The sequence below is a fragment of the Notolepis coatsorum genome, assembly GCF_963971535.1.
Source record: "Notolepis coatsorum genome assembly, chromosome: 11".
In the NCBI taxonomy this organism is placed as follows: domain Eukaryota; kingdom Metazoa; phylum Chordata; class Actinopteri; order Aulopiformes; family Paralepididae; genus Notolepis; species Notolepis coatsorum.
The window spans coordinates 18068922-18089248 of NC_140175.1; the positions used below are offsets into that span (position 1 = coordinate 18068922).

Sequence of the window (20327 nt, forward strand, 5' to 3'; positions counted from 1 at the left end):
ACTAAATGTACACTAGAGGGCGGTGTTTCAATACGTATAGGATACACACACACACACGCTACACTCATATTGATACAGTTCCATGATGTGAAACACTAATCATGATGAGTCACAGTAAGTCTGTTTTCAGCGGTTGTACCTGTAGGCTACGTGCCATTTTCACACTCTATTATACATTTCCCTTCTGTTGCCAGTCAATCATCTATAATCCGTTGACCTACATCATCCTCTTGGGAAGGAATCTGTCTCTGTTTACTGACGGCAGCAGAATGCAGATATTGTGTTCCAACATGCTTTATGTGATGGCAGGGTCAACCTCATGAATCCTGCCTGACCTGCTATGAGGATAGATCACACAACACACACACGCACGCACACACGCACGCACGCACGCACGCACGCACGCACACACACACACACACACACACACACACACACACACACACACACACACACAATGGGGGACCCCGATGTAAACAAGACGAAAGTCTTTTTCTGGTCTGCATCCTCTTAGCAGTTGTTTTGTATTGAGCCGTACTGTATTGTACCCATTCTGCAATCTGTTAATAAAGTTTTCAACCAATCAATCAATCACAAACACACACACACACAGCCGTGGTTTCATGTATCGTGGGGACATTCCAGAGACTTACATTCATTCCCTACCTCCTTACCGCAACCTTATAAGTGCTAGTAGGTTTTTTTTTATTTTTTTTTAATACGTGTTAAATAGCCATCACTTGTATGTGTTGTATAGAGAGGGTTTGGTCAGTAACATGGGTCTCCCAGTCCCTCCACTCTTATTTCAAGAAATCTTGCCAAGCCAAATTTGCTGATTGGATAAAGTGGGAATGGGATACCAGAAAATCTATTTTCTGTTTACTGCAGAGTGGAGGGACTGGGAGATCCATGTTACTGACCAGATAATCTATATCAGTGATGGCTGTCAGAATGTAGAGTTATTATTTTAACATGTAGACCACTTATTTTAACAAGAAAATACCACGTACAGCATCTTACCTAGCACGTAACCATGACAACTACATGACAACCCTAACCTAAAATAGCTCACCAAAAGTCCACACGACACCAAAATAAAAATATCGCGTACACAACGGTAGGAAAACAAGGACATACACACAGTACATGGCCTTCCTCGACGTCAGTATGTATCAGTGACCAGGCACGTGCAGAGGGGGGGGGGGGGGGGGCTTTGGGTGCCCAAGCACTTGCCCATGTGCCCATTGATGACCAAAGTGCCCTTTTTTGGCAAGGCTTTTTTATATATATTTTTTTTTAATGTAAAGGGCAATGCCCATGGTCCTCATCAAGATTATCTTTTCACAATTAATAATATTATAAATAAAAATAAATATTTAAATGCCTGTCTGTCTGAGGTGCATGGTTTTCTGTTATGTTGCGCGAGCGCGACGTAACATACACGCGTGTAAGATTCCGTGTTACATTCTCTAAATATTGGTTGCTAATGCTCTAGTTTGGCTGGTTACGTTACACGCTGTAGTTGGTGTTCTAACATGTTGATACGTGTGCCCTTTTTCAAATGTGAGCCCCTGCCCCTCTAAAGGTCTCTGCACGGCCCTGTCAGTGACATGGACACTAAAGCTACTATAATCCCTACCTAGGGGATACAGCTACTGATTACCGGCAGTACATTCAGCGGTGCAGTGGCAGGTGACATGGTGGATATACTGCCTATTTTTATTCAATTTTTATTTTTACTTCTCCACTGTACTATAATTCTATGACTTCTACTACCTGTACCCCCCCCCCCCCCCCCCCCCCATGCTGCTATGATGCCTGGATTTCCCCAAGGGGATCAATAAAGGAATATCTTATCTTACTGTAGTACTGGGGTGAGGTTCATATGGTGCAGACAGTCAGAACAGCCTACATGTATCTCAGTGGTAGTTATAGGCTGATAGGTGTAGTTAACCCTGCTCTAAATCATTTGGTTCAAGGTCAAGGAACCCCCAAATACCTTCACATTAGCCCACTGATCCTTGTTTTTACAAGATTTTGTCTCAGGGGCCCCCCTGTTTGAAAGTTGTTGATGGATATTATATTATAACCCAGCAGGGGGCCTTTCGGTGTGTGGAGTTTGCATGTTCTCCCCGTGTCTGCGTACTGTACGTGCAGGCTAGGTTTCCTGCCGTTGTCCTTGACCAAGGTACTGGCGTAACTACAACTGGAGTTGGTCCCCGGGCGCCGCACTGTGTGTGGCTGCCTCCTGCCTGAATAGTTAGGGTGGGTCAAATGCAGAGGACGAACGTCCCTAAGGGGATTAATAAAGGTACAACTTAATTTAAATTATGTACTCCTGAACCCCATGAATATCTATAATGTAGGTGGAGAGAGAAACCAGTGGAGAGAGTTAATGATTAGATGAGATTCGATGTTCCTTTCTTGATCCCCTTGGGGAAATTCTGGCCTCATAGCAACATGGGGGAGGGGAGGTACAGGTATGGGCAGGGGAATGGTAAATGTCTGCATTTATATAGCAGCTTTTATCCAAAGTGCTTTACAATTTGTTCCTCACATTTTACCCATTCACACACCGACGGCGGAGGCGGCGACCATGCAACAAGGTGCCAACGTGCTCATTGGGAGCAATTAGGGGTTAAGTGTCTCGCTCAACACATCGACACGCTGCCCGGGAGGAGTGGGAATCTAACCGAACTCTGAATATAGTAGGGATGCTCGATATTGGCTTTTTTACCGATACCGATATACCGATATTGTCCAACTCTTAATTTCCGATACCGATATCAACCGATACCGATATGTGCAGGGTGTGTGTCCCCCCCCCCCCCCCCAAAAAACAGAATAATTTCAGGTAATTAACATTACATATATCTTGTTGTGGAATTATTATGCATACTTTTGACAATAAATAAAATCAGAATTTGTTCTTACTTGCTTGCCTGGGTAAATAAAGGTTATAGAAATGTAAATGTTTTATTTTTTTTTTGAAAACCGATACAGATATTTTTCGATATTACATCTTAATGCCAATATCGGTAGGCCGATAATATCGGACATCCCTAGAATATAGTCATGGCTGTATGGAAGGTACTGTGAACAAATGCCTAGCAAATCAGAGCAGAACATACTGTAAACAAACATAAACACACACACACACATACCAGCCCCAACACACACACACACACCTAACCATAACCCTAAAGAATAAACAGTGTAAACAATATAATTAACACTGAATATCATTTTTTTTAACAATAAACAGTGTAAACAAGGGTTATATTAGGGGCAACAGGGGCTCGGTGGGTAGAGAAGTCGTCTGGTAATCCGGAGGTTCCCGGTTTGATTCCCGCTCCTCCCGGGAAAGACACTTAACCCCTAACTGTCCCCGATGAGCAGGTTGACACATCAGTGTGTGAGTGAATGGGTCAAATGTGAGGAAAGAATTGTAAAGCGCTTTGGATAAAAGTGCTATATAAATGAACCATGGCATTTACCATTCGTTATACATTACAATAAATATAGGCAATAGAAAAATGTAAGCCGAATGTATACTCAAGTTCAAGTTTGTTTTTATTTGTCACATATACAGTAAGTGAAGTAAGCTGTGGTGGATAAGATAAAGGAACGCATATAAATGTGGAATTCTCTGTTGTAGAATGAAGTAGTGGATGTACAGTACAGCTCAATACATACAATTGTTAAGGGGATGCAGACCAGAGAAAGACTTTCGTCTTGTTTACACCAGGGTCCCCCATTTTCAATTCATCATAACATATATGACATACATGACATACAGATAGACAGTACTGCTACATCTATACATTTATGACATATCAGATTTGCAAATACAGTACTGTTTGTGATACAAAAGTGTCCAGAAAAGGAGTGTATATACATTTGGCATAGAAACTGTACATTGGAGGAGGTTGGTGGGGTGGGGTTGGGTGAGGGCTGTACATTGGAGGTGGGGGGGGGGTTGGGTAGGGGACACACACACATTTTACACTGTACATTGGAATGTTGACAAAGCCTTACTTGGTCATTTACTGTACAACTAGGTTAGGACATTTGTAGGGGCCAGTTTCGAATTGCAGTCTCACGTAGGTGTTTTTTGAGAGTGTTTTTGAAGGTGGGTAGTGATTCACATTCCTTTACAGCTTTAGGCAGGGCGTTCCACATTGATGTGGCATAATTGCGAAACGTGTTTAGTCCCTTGTTTGAGCCGAATCTGGGTTTTACATGATTTGTGGAGCTCCCTCTGGTGTTGTGATCGTGGTATTCACTGACCTTTGGGAAGTATTTTGACATGTACATGGGTACCTTGGTCGCGTAGTGTATCTTGTAGACCAGGCCCATTGCAAGTTGCTGTACTCTGTCATCTACTCTAAGCCATCCTAGGTTGTCAAAGTGGGCAGGGGTGAGGTGGGTTCTAGGAGTCAGGTCAAGTAGTAGTCTGACTAGCTTGTTTTGAGATGTTTGTAATTATTATAAATTATAAAATGACTTATATTTCTATCATTCAATTTTGTTGGGCACGATCGATTTCAAAGTTGCTTAAATTAATATATGTGAAGTCTGGCCGATTTTATACATACAATTATACATACAATAGTTAAGGGGATGCAGACCGGAGAATTACTTTCGTCTTGTTTTCATCAGGGTCCCCCATTTTCAATTCAACCATACAGTACCAAGTGATCGCATATTTGCATCTCGTATTCATTCAGTCTCCCATGTCTGATTATTTTAAGTGTTCTTTTGTGTTTGTGTACCTGCATGGCTACCTGCATAAGCATAACAATAGCGTATGGAATCCAACCCATTTCATGGCCATCATCATCACCATCATCATCATCATCATCATCACCATCATCATCATTGTTGTTGTTGCCGTAGTAACTGCCATACTTTTTCTATTTCCATTATTGTCAGTCAGAATTTCACATAATAAATGAATGCCAAGGTAGGCTGAAACACATGAAATAATCTTTATTATTACCATCTCTGAAAATGTTTTCTTTAATCATGTTAAATTAAATTCAAGTGTTTTATTTAAAAAATGTCAACATAACATATTTAAGACATACAGTATAAGATTCTTCCACAAACATGGAACGATGAACACTGCACACGTGTGCTTTTGATTGAGCCAGAATATATTCAGGTGTTAAATTAAAATGTTTTAGTTACAGTAACATAACATAAATTAAATGTTAAACATAAGATCACAGCACAAACATAACATGAACACTGTGCACATGTGTACATTAAATGTTATTTAACATAAAGAACATTCAAGTGTTTGATTACAAATTTTTAATTTCCTGGGGGGGTTGGGTACATATGTGAAGTCTGGCCGATTTTATACATACAATTATACATACAATAGTTAAGGGGATGCAGACCGGAGAATTACTTTCGTCTTGTTTACATCAGGGTCCCCCATTTTCAATTCAACCATACAGTACCAAGTGATCGCATATTTGCATCTCGTATTCATTCAGTCTCCCATGTCTGATTATTTTAAGTGTTCTTTTGTGTTTGTGTACCTGCATGGCTACCTGCATAAGCATAACAATAGCGTATGGAATGCAACCCATTTCAGTGGTAGTTAGGCTGATAGGTGTAGTTCACCCTGCTCTAAATCATTTGGCTCAAGGTCAAGGACCCCCAAATACCTTCACATTAGCCCACTGACCCCTTGTTTTTACAAGATTTTGTCTCAGGGGCCCCCCTGTTTGAAAGTTGTTGATGGATATTATATAACCCAGCAGGGGGCCGTTTGGTGTGGAGTTTGCATGTTCTCCCCGTGTCTGCGTACGTGCATGCTAGGTTTCCTGCCGTTGTCCCTATGCCATAAATGTCATGTATGTTATGTATGTCATAAATGTCTATATGAATTGAAAATGGGGGACCCTGATGGAAACAAGACAAACGTCTTTCTCAGGTCTGCATCCCCTTAACAATTGTATGTATTGAGCCGTACTGTATTGTACCCATTCTGCAATCTGTTAAATAAAGTTTTCATTCATTCATTCAGTCCTTGACCAAGGTACTGGCGTTACAACAACTGGAGTTGGTCCCCGGGCGCCGCACTGTGTGTGTGGCTGCCTCCTGAATAGTTAGGGTGGGTCAAATGCAGAGGACGAACGTCCCTAAGGGGATTAATAAAGGTACAACTTAATTTAAATGATGTACTCCTGAACCCCATGATGAATATCTATAATGTAGGTGGGGAGAAACCAGTGGAGAGAGTTAATGATTAGATGAGATTCGATGTTCCTTTCTTGATCCCCTTGGGGAAATTCTGGCCCCATAGCAGCATGGGGGAGGGGGGAGGGGAGGTACAGGTATGGGCAGGGGAATGGTAAATGTCTGCATTTATGTAGCAGCTTTTATCCAAAGTGCTTTACAATTTGTTCCTCACATTTTACCCGTTCACACACGCCGACGGCGGAGGCGACCATGCAAGGTGCCAACGTGCTCATTGGGAGCAATTAGGGGTTAAGTGTCTTGCTCAAGGACACATCGACACGCTGCCCGGGAGGAGTGGGAATCTAACCTAACTCTGAATATACAGTAGTAGGGATGCTCGATATTGGCTTTTTTACAGATACCGATATACCGATATTGTCCAACTCTTAATTTCCGATACCGATATCAACCGATACCGATATATGCAGGGTGTGTCGTCGTCCCCCCCCCCCACCCCCCCCAAAAAAAACAGAATAATTTCAGGTAATTAACATTACATATCTCTTGTTGTGGAATTATTATGCATACTTTTGACAATAAATAAAATCAGAATTTGTTCTTACTTGCTTGCCTGGGTAAATAAAGGTTATAGAAATGTAAAATTTCTTTTTTCTTTTTTTTTTGAAAACCGATACAGATATTTTCCGATATCACATTTTAATGCCAATATCGGCCGATAATATCGGTAGGCCGATAATATCGGACATCCCTAGAATATAGTCATGGCTGTATGGAAGGTACTGTAAACAAATGCCTAGCAAATCAGAGCAGAACATACTGTAAACAAACATAAACACACACACACACATACCAGCCCCAACACACACACACACCTAACCATAACCCTAAAGAATAAACAGTGTAAACAATATAATTAACACTGAATATAATTTTTTTTAACAATAAACAGTGTAAACAAGGGTTATATTAGGGGCAACAGGGGCTCTGTGGGTAGAGCAGTCGTCTGGTAATCCGGAGGTTCCCGGTTTGATTCCCTCTCCTGCCGGGAAAGACACTTAACCCCTAACTGTCCCCGATGAGCAGGTTGACACATCAGTGTGTGAGTGAATGGGTCAAATGTGAGGAAAGAATTGTAAAGCGCTTTGGATAAAAGTGCTATATAAATGAACCATGGCATTTACCATTCGTTATACGTTACAATAAATATAGGCAATAGAAAAATGTAAGCCGAATGTATACTCAAGTTTGTTTTTATTTGTCACATATACAGTAAGGTAGCTGTGGTGGATAAGATAAAGGAACGCATATAAATGTGGAATTCTCTGTTGTAGAATGAAGTAGTGGATGTACAGTACAGCTCAATACATACAATTGTTAAGGGGATGCAGACCAGAGAAAGACTTTCGTCTTGTTTACATCAGGGTCCCCCATTTTAAATTCATCATAACATATATGACATACATGACATACAGATAGACAGTACTGCTACATCTATACATTTATGACATATCAGATTTGCAAATACAGTACTGTTTGTGATACAAAAGTGTCCAGAAAAGGAGTGTATATACATTTGGCGTAGAAACTGTACATTGGAGGAGGTTGGGTGAGGGCTGTACATTGGAGGTGGGGGGGGGGGGGGGGGGTTGGGTAGGGGACACACACACATTTTACACTGTACATTGGAATACTGACAAAGCCTTACTTGGTCATTTACTGTACAACTAGGTTAGGACATTTGTAGGGGCCAGTTTCGAATTGGAGTCTCACGTAGGTGTTTTTTGAGAGTAGTAAATACTAGGTGCTGGACAATTAGCATTTCAATGGTGTGTGGGGGTTGCAGCCAGCGCATTCCAACGGCAGCGTGTCAAAGTGTCCTTGAGCAAGACGCTTAACCCCCAATTGCTCCTGATGAGCAGGTTGGCACCTCTGCCGTCTGTGAGTGAATGTGAGGTGGGTTCTAGGGGTAAGGTCAAGTAGAAGTCTGACCGGTTTGTTTTGTGATGTTTGTAATCTTGTTTTTAGCGCCTTTGAGGTGCTTTGGTACCATGAGGTGCAAGCATAGTCGTAGTACAAATATACAGCACTGTTGGGGGGGGGGGGGGCTCTCTCGCATATAGTAATAATAGAGTATATACATTTGAGGGGGAATAAACTGTACATATACAGCACTGTTTGTGATACAAAAATAGTAGAGTACATTAACCTGGCACACAACATACTTGTTCACATGTCATTTTTCTTTCACTCTAAAGTACAGTTTATTCCCCCTCAAATGTATATACTCTATTATTACTATATACTATTTTTGTATCACAAACAGTGCTGTATATTTCTAGACCTCTTCCAATGTACAGTTTATATGTCTGAGGAGAAGACTGGTACTCATCATCTTCGTCTCCACAAAGTAGGCTACTGGGGGGTCTACTGTATGTGAGACATATTTCCTTTAGAGTGAAAGAAAAATGACATGTGAACAAGTATGTTGTATATTTGTAGACCTCTTCTGCAGACAACATTCTGCAATCTGTTAATAAAATGTTCAATCAATCAATCAATCTCCCCGTACTGTGAACCTGATGTAAACAAGAAAATTTTTCTGTTTGATATCTCAATGTTTTGTAATAAAAAAAAAAATTCTGATTAGACAAGAGATAACAATTATTTGCATCTTTATTGTAACAAATGTATGAACAGTCAGCAATAGATGTCAAATGGTTTACAGTAATATCAAGTAACAAGTGACTTATATCTCGACCATTAGCCAATGGAAATGCATCTTCAGAAATAAGATCAGATAAACAAGACTGACACAAAACTGATGAATGATGAAATGAGCACATAAAGTGCAGACATACTATAAAATCCTATCTACATGGGTGTTCCAGGTTAGTGTGTTATCGACAAAAATCCCAAGATATTTATATGAAGAGACCTGTGAGATGGACTGTGTGTGGATGACCACAGGCCTGTGGTCCCCAACACCTCTGGGGTCAAACACCATCTCCCACAAACCTCTGGATTTCCAAATAATAGTCAGCTAGGTCACTGTCATTCTTAATTAGAGCTAAAATGGCAGTGTCATCAGAAAATGTAAATACTATTGTAATAAAACGTTCAAAACTATGTTCAATTTGTGTATTGTTTTGTTACTATAAGATTGTACAGTACAGTAACAGCAGTTGTCAGTCAAGTCAAGAGTTCAGAATTGTATTAAAACACACACACAAATTACAAGATACAAGGTTACACGTTAACTGGCTTATTTACCACTTTGACCTCCATTATTTGCTATGACTAGTGGCAACACTTTTGCCAAGCCAGCTATGAGATTGTTACATACATCCACTGTTAGTTTATTGCGCCAGAAAAACCTTATGGCCGCTACTAAAGCATCTTTCGTGAAAGGTTTCGCCTCTCTGCGAATATAGTCTTTCATCAGGTGCCACACAATTTCAATGGGGTTCAAATCGGGAGACTCAGCGGGGGTTTTGACCCAATTGATTCCCTCTGCTTCAATGCAAACTCTGGCAGCGCTGTGTTTCGGGTCGTTATCCTGGAAGAAACGATGGCTCTCCCCAAAAGTTGCTCGTATGTACGGACCGGCGGCTGCTTTGATGATCGATTCTTCAAAAAAGACACGGTCCATTATTCCATCGAAAATAACAAGCGGGCCTGGACCAAGCTTGGAAATCGCGCCCCAAACATGCACTTTTAATGGATGTTTAGGTGCGAGTGCGACAGTGCTTTCATCTGTAAATATGACGTCATGCCACGTTTCACATGTATCGATCCACTGGTGCGCCTGTAGATGAATGAATGAAAACTTTATTTAACAGATTGCAGAATGGGTACAATACAGTACGGCTCATAGATAGATAGATAGATAGATAGATAGATAGATAGATAGATAGATAGATAGATAGATAGATAGATAGATAGATAGATAGATAGATAGATAGATAGATAGATAGATAGATAGATAGATAGATAGATAGATAGATAGATAGATAGATAGATAGATAGATAGAAGAAAAACAAACCTGTGCGAGTCTTAATTCTTTATTTTTGTCACGGATCATTGGCCAGAACTTAGTTTGACCATATTTCCAGCCGAGGCCCCTACGTGCTCTACGGATAGCAGTCAGGCTGAGATGAATACCCAAATCGTCTTCGATGCACTTCTGGATTTGCCTTGCAACCATGCAATTGCGGGCCTTTGTCAAGTTGTCAATGGCGACCAGGACATTGCTATGGAAAGGGAAGAGAAAGAAAGTGGAAATTAATTAACTGAGAGTTAATGAATCGTCAGAATGAACAGAATATTGCACCGTTCTTATTTAGAAACGGCAACATATTATTTCACAATGTGCTAATACCATAGAACTATATACCGCATGTATATATTCCCTCCCCGCCGTATGTATATTTCCCTCCCACCCCCTCCTAATGTACAGTCCCCTCCCCATCATATGTATATACTCTGTCAGGATCTAGGGGTAACAGTACTGTATATTTGAATACCGCTTATGTCACAAATGTATCAGTACTAAATACCTATATGTCCCTATGCCATAAATGTCATGTATGTTGCGTATGTCATAAATGTCTATATGAATTGAAAATGGGGGACCCTGATGTAAACAAGACAAACGTCTTTCTCAGGTCTGCATCCCCTTAACAATTGTATGTATTGAGCCGTACTGTATTGTACCCATTCTGCAATCTGTTAAATAAAGTTTTCATTCATTCATTCATGCTTGAGGAAGACCGGTAGCCTGTTGCTTAATAACAGCGCAACAGTGCAAAAATGCTTCCGCATTCGTCACCGCACGCCAGTACGGTAATGCGCCTTTCATTTTCCTTCGCCCAGCGCCCAGGCGGCGTGCTCGCGAGGTGCCCGCGCATGCGCATTAGACCTTTTACTGTGGTTCAACAGTTTTAGTAGCAGTGCACAGAACCAGAGCATTTAGACCTTTTACTGTGGTTCAACAGTTTTAGTAGCAGTGCACAGAACCAGAGCATTTAGACCTTTTACTGTGGTTCAACAGTAGTTCATACAAGACTTTCTTTGTTAAATGTGTCATAATGACTGTAGCATTTGTGTGTGTGTAACGTACACTGTAAAAAATAAATGTTTTTTCACAGGAAATTCACTATTATTTTACAGATTACTTTTGTTTTTCTACTTTAAGTGTAAATGTCATACAAATATAGTAAATTACCTTTTATCAAACTATTAACCATTAAATAAAGGTTGTAATTCCTTCATAGTTAAATACAGTAGAGGTTGCATACTTCATTATCTAAAGATGGTAAGTTAGAGTGTTGTGTTCACTCATAGTTAAAGACTGTAGAGGTTGAGTACTTCATTATCTAAACATGGTAAGTTAGTTAGAGTGTTGTGTTCAGTCAGACAGTAGACAAGTAGAGGTTGAGTACTTTATTATCTAAACATGGTTTGTTTGATTGATTGAAACGTTTATTAACAGATTGCAGAATGGGTACAGTACAGTACAGCTCAATACATACAATTGTTAAGGGGATGCAGACCAGAGAAAGACTTTCGTCTTGTTTACATCAGGGTCCCCCATTTTCAATTCATCATAACATATATGACATACATGACATACAGATAGACAGTACTGCTACATCTATACATTTATGACATATCAGATTTGCAAATACAGTACTGTTTGTGATACAAACGTGTCCAGAAAAATAAGTGTATATACATTTGGCGTAGAAACTGTACATTGGTGAGTTAGAGTGTTGTGTTCATTCATAGTTAAAGACAGCCGAGGTTGAGTAGTTTCTTCTGATATTCCATAGTAAAGTACACGTTAACGTTACAATGTGTTGTGTTCACAACACTGTTTAGTCTGACGACGCTATTATGTTGAGACAATGAACACACGACCGTGTGGTTTCATTACTTTATTCGACTGACTCTTAGGTTACAAACACAGCCCTACCTCGAGCGCTAACCACGCCCGTCTATTAAAGGCACAGTAGCCTACAATGTAACTGCTAGTATGTCACAACCTATACGTAGCATAACAGGACATAACATTTTCCCCCCCCTTCCCTCTTGCAACAGCAATAGAACATTCCAGTCCATGAACAGAAACTGAACACTTCAGTCCACCAACCCGTGGCATTTACCCAGTAACATAGTCCCCATGCCAAGCGGGTGGAGCCCTCACCCTCTGAGGGCGAGCAGGCTGGGGAGCAGGGTCTGGTGGTTGTGGTGGGTTACCTCCCACCCTGGTTGCTTCCAAGCGGGGCTGCCAACTGCGGGTTGCAGCTTGGCTCATGGATGATGCAGGCAGTGTCGGGGCACCCACCTTATGCAGGCGGTTTGAGTGCCAGCGAGAACCATCATCTAGTCTGTAGGTGGCCGGACCCAGTTGACGGGTCACTCGGAGGGGTGCTGACCAGTATGAGCTCAGCTTGTTCTTGCGGTTGGCGTGTTTAATCCTGACCCAATCCCCTGCTGACATAGTGGGAGTCTGTACTCTGTGAGAGGCATCATACCTCCGTTTCATCTGAGCCTGTGAGCTTTGGACCTGATCTCTGGCCTTCTCGAGCCCAGGGCTCTCGCATGCAGGGGCCGGTTCAGCTCTCAAGCAGTCTAGTGGTTGTTTCATTTCTCGCCCAATCATGAGCAGAGCCGGAGAGACCCCTGTGGTGGAGTGCTTGGATGCCCGGATGGTCAGGAGAGTTTGGGTGAGTGCAGCGCTGAAGGTTTTCCCCTCCTCCAGGCAGGCTCTGATTCCATTCTTCAGAGATTTGTTTAGGCGTTCAACGCCGCCGTTACTTTCAGGATGGTAGACCGACGTCCTGATGTGCCTGATGGACCTCAGTGACAGGAACTCAGAGAACTCTGCCGAGATGAATTGAGGCCCATTGTCTGTGGTGACGACACTGGGCAGGCCCCAGCGCCCAAACAGCTTAACGAGGTTGTCGGTGATGCTCTGTGTGGTGATGGAGCTGAGTTCGATGGCCTCTGGCCACTTCGAGTGTAGGTCGTGCACGACCATCAGGTAGCGGGCATGTGCCGGGGCCCCATGAAGCTCTCCGCATAGGTCAACCTGAATGTGCTCCCACGGCGCGGACGGCCACGGGGTCGGGGTGAGGGGTGCTGTAGCCGGCTGGCCCGTTTTCCCACTCAGCAGGCAGCAGGTACAGTTGCGCACCAGCTCCTCTACGTCGCCGTCTATGTGAGGCCACCACACTGTGTCTCTGCAGCGTTGTTTCAACTTAACCACCCCCAGGTGGCCGTCGTGCGCCATGTGCAATACCCTGGCCCTCAGCGCCTCTGGTAGAATAGCGCGGTGACCGCGGGCGAGGCACACCTCCCCCCAGCAGGAGAGCTCGTCGCGGACTCGGCGGTAGGGGAGCAGTCTGTCCTCCACCGTGGCTGGCCAGCCGTCCTGGATATAGGCACGGAGATTTGTAAATGTCTCATCTTCAGCCGCAGCCTGCTGCAGCTCAGCCAGCGTGACTACTGCGCTGAGCGGTCCATGCAGCATGTGGACCCAGTCCACGTCGTCCTCCTGTTCAGGACTCGCCTCACCCGCCTCTTTTGTCGTAGAGACGGCTCTTGAAAGAAGGTCAGCTACCGTGTTAGAGCGCCCCGGCATAAACTCGAGTCCGAAGTTGTACTGATTCAGCCTATCAGCCCACCTCAGTAGCCTCATAGGCTTGTGCCCCGCCCCTCGGGTCGCCAGCAGCGCTGTCAGAGACTGATGATCTGTGCGAATGGTGAACGCCCTGCCATACAGGTAGACATGCCAGCGTTCGCAGGCCCACAGACAGGCGAGGGCCTCCCTTTCCCCCACAGAGTATTTCTGCTCGGCTGGTGTGAGGGCCCGAGAGGCAAAAGCCACTGGACGCTCTACCCCTCCATAAACCTGGGATAGCACGGCGCCGAGCGCCACCCCAGAGGCGTCACAGGTGACCAAGGTGGGCGCGGTCAGGCTGAAATGCGCCAGTGTTGGCGGGGACGTGAGCTGCCGGGGTCCAGTCCCATACCGCATCCTTGCGTAACAGCTGGCGCAGAGGGGCCGTCGAGTCAGAATAGTGTGGCATGAACCGGAGGTAGTAGGCAGCCATGCCCAGAAAAGAAGACAGCTTGGACGGCGACTGCGGGTCCGGCAGGGACAGGATTGCTTCGGTGTGGGACATGATCGGGGTGATAACCTCCCTGGAGAGCCTGAACCCCAGGAACTCGACCTCAGTAGCTCCAAATGTACACTTCTCCGCGTTGAGTGTGACCCCGTTTTGCTTGAAGCGCTGGAAGACCTGCTCCAGGCGAGCGTCGTGGAGTGCAGCGGTGGGCGCATGCACCACCACATCATCCAAGTAGATGCTGACCCCCTGGATGCCAGCCAAAATGAGCGACATTATTTTCTGAAAACAGCTTGGGGCTGATGACAGGCCAAAAGCCATGCGCTTGTACCTGAAAACCCCCACATGTGTGACAAACGCTGTGAGGTCCATACTGCCCGGTGCCAGGGGAACCTGCAGGTAGCCGTGACGTAAATCCATTTTACTGAAAATCGTGGAGCCATGGAAATGGCTAGTCAGCTCCTCCGCTGTGGGGAGGGGATACTTGTCAGGGATGATGGCTTTGTTTACGTCTGTCAGATCGACGCATAGACGCAGTCCGCGCCCCCCCCGTTTCTTGGCTATCACCAGGTTGGACACCCAGGGAGAGGCGTTGATCGGTTCTATGACGTCCTCCTTCACCAGATGACGAATCTCCTCCTCCACCGCATCACGGAGGGCCAAGGGAATGCGCCGCAGCGGCTGAATGACGGGTCGGACAGACGTGTCCACCGAGGGCTGGTGCACAAATCCAGTCATACAGCCCAGGCCTTCGAACAGTGTCGGGTGATGGTCAGGCCAGGACGCGGTGACCTGCAGGACGCGTAGACCCCCAGCGTCGGTCAATGTGAAGTCCAGAGCATGAAACAGGTCTAGCCCCATGATGTTAGCCCCTCTCCGTGTGATGTAGAACTCGGTGTCAGGGATGTGTCTCTTGTTGTACTCCACAGGTAGGCAGGCTACCCCTAAAGTGGTGATCGGGGCGTGGCCATACCCCGACAGGGCGTTTGCTGCTGTAGTCAACGGCACGTGACTGAAGAGCCGGTCATAAGTGGACTTATTCAGGAGCGACACTTTAGCCCCTGTGTCCACGAGGAGTGGTATGGAGGCCCCACCCACACGACATGTGCAATGACTGAATGAGGCCTGTGGGCTTTGTACTGTATTGATGGGAACAGCCCCAGACTGTGCGTGATCAGGAGGAGAGCGACACCAGCGCGCAAAATGGTTAACCCTGTTGCAGTTACGGCAGCGCTTGCCTAGAGCAGGGCAGGACAGGTCCCTGGTTGCATGCTTAGGGGAGCCACAGTTACCACAACGCCTTTGTCCATTCTCCCTCTCCCTCGGCGCCCTGTCTGCCACTCTCTGCACATCGAAGTTGTCACCGTCTGCGCCAGCTGCCTCCTGGGCCACGTTCTGAACTCCGGGTGGAGGTGACGTCACAGGCTCATGCACCGCGCGGGAAAACTTGCGCGCCTCAGAGATAGCTGTCTCCAACTGTTTTCCAATCACTACTGCATCAGCTAGTGTCATGGCGTCCGGCTCTAATAACAGTCTCTCCCTCAGTTGAGCACACAATGTTCTTTCAATCAGCTGGTCGACTATGAGTCCATCCTCCAAGTTCCTAAAATCACAATGCTTGGCTAGCTCCCGCAGGGCAGACACATATTGCGAAACAGTCTCACCAGACCTCTGTGCTCTCTGGCGGAACTCAAACCGGTACATCCGACGGCTTCTTCCCGAGCTAAAATGCGACTTCAGAGCCTCGGTAGCAGTAGAGTACTGATCGTCGGCTAATGTAAGCGTAGCATAAATCCGTTGCCCCTCCTGTCCGAGGCAGTGTCGCAGAAGTGCGCACTTCCTAGCTTCTTCCAGATCCTCCAGTCCCAACGCCAATAAATAGTCCTCCAATGACGTTAGCCATCTAACCCATGGAACCGCTGGGTCACCGGGAACAGGTAGAAACGGTGGTGGCGGTGGTAAAACGAAATCAGCCATCCTCGTTCGCCAATTATTATGTTGAGACAATGAACACACGACCGTGTGGTTTCATTACTTTATTCGACTGACTCTTAGGTTACAAACACAGCCCTACCTCGAGCGCTAACCACGCCCGTCTATTAAAGGCACAGTAGCCTACAATGTAACTGCTAGTATGTCACAACCTATACGTAGCATAACAGGACATAACAGACGCGTCGCGAAGTACACGTTAACGTTACAATGTGTTGTGTTCACAACACTGTTTAGTTAAAGACAGCCGAGGTTGAGTAGTTTCTTCTGATATTCCATAGTAAAGTACACGTTAACGTTACAATGTGTTGTGTTCACAACAGCGTTTAGTCGCCTCCGACAACGCGTCGCGATAATATACTATATTCGCGAAGTACACGTTAACGTTACAATCGTCGCGATAATATACTATATTCCATATCCATAGTAAATTACACGTTAACGTTACAATGTTGCGTTGTGTTCACTCATAGTTAAAGACAGTTGTGTTCACTCATAGTTAAAGACAGCCGAGGTTTCAAGTGATTCGTTGCAATGTACGCGGAAATGCCATAGCATTTGTCTAAGCGGGCCTGAAAAGAAAGGCGCTTTACCGTAGTGGCCTGCGGTGACGAAAGCGGAAGCATTTTTGCACTGTTGCGCTGTTATTAAGCAACACGCAGACCGGTAAGGTCGAAACGTTGCATCTACTGCCTTTTTTGTTTATTAAAATCACCGTGGACACAAGTGAGTTGCGAGCCCCACTTTGTTCTTATGTATTTGTTTTTACAGTTTGTAACATGTTATTTTCACACTTGTTATTGTGTTATAAATGTTGATTGATTGAAAACGTTATTAACAGATTGCAGAATGGGTACAGTACAGCTCAATACACACAATTGTTAAGGGGATGCAGACCAGAGAAAGACTTTCGTCTTGTTTACATCAGGGTTGCTGGTTCAGATACAAAACTCATTCTCCTTCTAAAACAGACTGGTTCTTTTTTTTATCATTTTATTTATATATTGTAACATTTATGAGACAGTATATTTATTTTGTACAAGAATGTGAAACTTCCTATCACGTTTGAATAATGCTGTAAAGTTAAGTAAAAATGCATTTCAACTTGTCCAATCGGTGGTAGTGAACGTATCGTAGCGATCAGGCATGCAGTAATGTCAGGAAGAATGAGGAGAGGTTTTTACGGATTTACGGATTTACAAAAACCTAGGGGTCCACAAAGACGACTTCAAACTGGAAATGGTAACAACAGATGAGGTACTCAAAAAACTGAGCGCCCTCCAACCTAACAAGGCCACTGGCCATGACAACATCCCCTCCAAATTCCTCAGAGACTCAGCAGCCGCCATCACCCCAGTCATCACACACATAATAAACCTCTCTATAAAACAGGGACACGTCCCCAAGGACTTCAAAATAGCGAGAGTGACCCCTCTGCACAAAAAAGGCAGTAAATTAGACCCAGGCAACTACCGCCCTGTTTCTATCCTTACATCCATCTCGAAAGTCATGGAAAAAATTGTATACGAACAGGTCGAAAAATACCTTGCGGAAAAAAATCTAATCTACGAATTCCAATCTGGCTTCAGAACATCCCACTCCACTGACACATGCCTTCTCTATTTAAACGACCACATCAAACAAGAGGTGGACGCGGGCAAATACTGCGGCATGGTCATGCTGGACCTACAAAAGGCCTTCGACACTGTCAATCACACCATTCTGATTGACAAGCTAAAAGCAATTGGTTTTGATAGTCTATCAGTGAGCTGGATGCAATCCTACCTGGAGGGGAGAGAGCAGATGGTGGAGGTAAACGGTACCCTATCCCCCCCCCTCACAGTAAACTGTGGTGTTCCACAAGGAAGCATACTAGGTCCGCTACTGTTCCTAATTTATGCAAATGACATGTCGTCAGCTTGTGACTGCAACTTGTTCCTGTTTGCGGACGACTCAGCCCTGCTGGTCTCTGACAAGAACAAATTACAGGTTGAAAAAACCCTCAGCTCAGAACTAAGCAAAATCTGCATATGGCTCGCTGATAACAAACTATCATTACACATGGGCAAAACAGAGTCCATTCTCTTCGGTTCAAATAACAAACTCAGCAAGACCGACGGCTTCTCAGTTACAGTGGGTGACAATATTGTCACAAGGAAAGAAGATATTACCTACCTGGGTTCCATCCTAGAGGCAAATCTTTCCTGTGACAAAATGGCATCCAATGTAATAAAAAAAGTCAACCAACGAACTCGTTTCTTGTACCGGATCTCCTCACTGGTAAACAAGAATACCCTGAAGACTCTAGCAGGAGCACTCATTCAAGGGTACTACGACTATGCTTGCACCTCATGGTACCAAAGCACCTCAAAGGCGCTAAAAACAAAATTACAAACATCTCAAAACAAACTGGTCAGACTACTGCTTGACCTTACTCCTAGAACCCACCTCACCCCTGCCCACTTTGACAACCTAGGATGGCTTAGAGTAGACGACAGAGTACAGCAACTTGCAATGGGCCTGGTCTACAAGATACACTACACGACCAAGGTACCCATGTACATGACTAAATACTTCCCAAAGGTCAGTGAATACCACGATCACAACACCAGAGGGAGCTCCACAAATCATGTTAAACCCAGATTCGGCTCAAACAAGGGACTAAACACGTTTCGCAATTATGCCACATCAATGTGGAACGCCCTACCCAAAGCTGTAAAGGAATGTGAATCACTACCCACTTTCAAAAACACTCTCAAAAAACACCTAAGGGAGACTGCAACTCGAAACTGGCCCCTGTAAATGTCCGAACACAACCCCCGCCAACACCCCCCCCCCCCCCACACTCCTACCCCCCCCCCCCCCCCCCCCCCCCAACCACCTCCAATGTACAGTCCCACCCCCACCTACCCAATCCAATGTACAGTTTCTACGCCTAATGTATATACTCTTTTCTTTCTGGACTCTTTTTGTATCACAAATACAGTACTGTAATTGCAAATCTGGTATGTCATAAATGTATAGATGTAGCAGTACTGTCTATCTGTATGTCATGTATGTCATATATGTTACGATGAATTGGAAATGGGGGACCCTGGTGGAAACAAGACGAAAGTCTTTCTCTGGTCTGCATCCCCTTAACAATTGTATGTATTGAGCTGTACTGCACTGTACCCATTCTGCAATCTGTTAATAAAGTTTTCATTCATTCATTCATTGTATTCGTATATGATGGTTTAATTCCAGCTCAATATGGGTTTTACAGGTTAATACTCTCTCGTAACGCACAACACAGACCTGCTAATCTGTTAAATAAAGTTTTCATTCATTCATTCATTCTGTACTCACTCAGACAGTTTACGTGGAGCACGGCGTCGTTGTATTTTCAGTTTGTAATGCCATTCAATAGTGCCCGGAGTAACGCAGATTCCTAACGATGCAAGATGTTGCCTAATGCGTCTCGTAGATATGCCCTGGGATCGTAACTGACGCACATCTCGAGAATGTTGTTTGTTGATTTTAGTCATTTTCACACTGACAACTGAACAGACCGTTCGAAAGTCACGGTGATACAACACTTTATATAGAGGCGGGTCCCTCTATAGCCCCACTCTAGCCCCCTCCCATACTTCCAGACAGGTTTGATTTGCGTGTAGCTTATTGCCAGCTGAAGAGTGCAAGGGCGCTTCCGCATTCTTCGCCGCGCATGCGCATGAGGTCCTCGCTTAGTTCAGTTCAGACGCCCCTTTCAACACGGCTCCTTTATGACATTTTATTTATTTATGTTCTTACTTTTTTATAATTGTGCTTTTTCAAAGTGATTATGGACCACCAATGGTCTGTGAATTTCCACATCCTCCAATTCTTTTTTGATTTGTCTTAACACTAAATGCGTTCCTTACATGCCATCAACTCACTTTTTCAAAACGCAATGTTAGAGGTAGGTGTGGTTTTGAATTGAGAATCAGATATCTGCTGTATTT

The 20327-nt window shown here is 44.4% G+C and overlaps 1 long non-coding RNA gene across 1 annotated transcript; it reads right to left on the reverse strand.

Moving 5' to 3' along the window:
• Positions 1–8922: 8922 nt before the first annotated feature.
• Positions 8923–19795, reverse strand: LOC311236682. Its single transcript, XR_014620234.1, has 3 exons — positions 19693–19795; positions 10263–10470; positions 8923–10024 (listed from the first exon to the last, which is right to left on the reverse strand). It is a non-coding gene; the product is annotated as an uncharacterized lncRNA (long non-coding RNA).
• Positions 19796–20327: the final 532 nt, after the last annotated feature.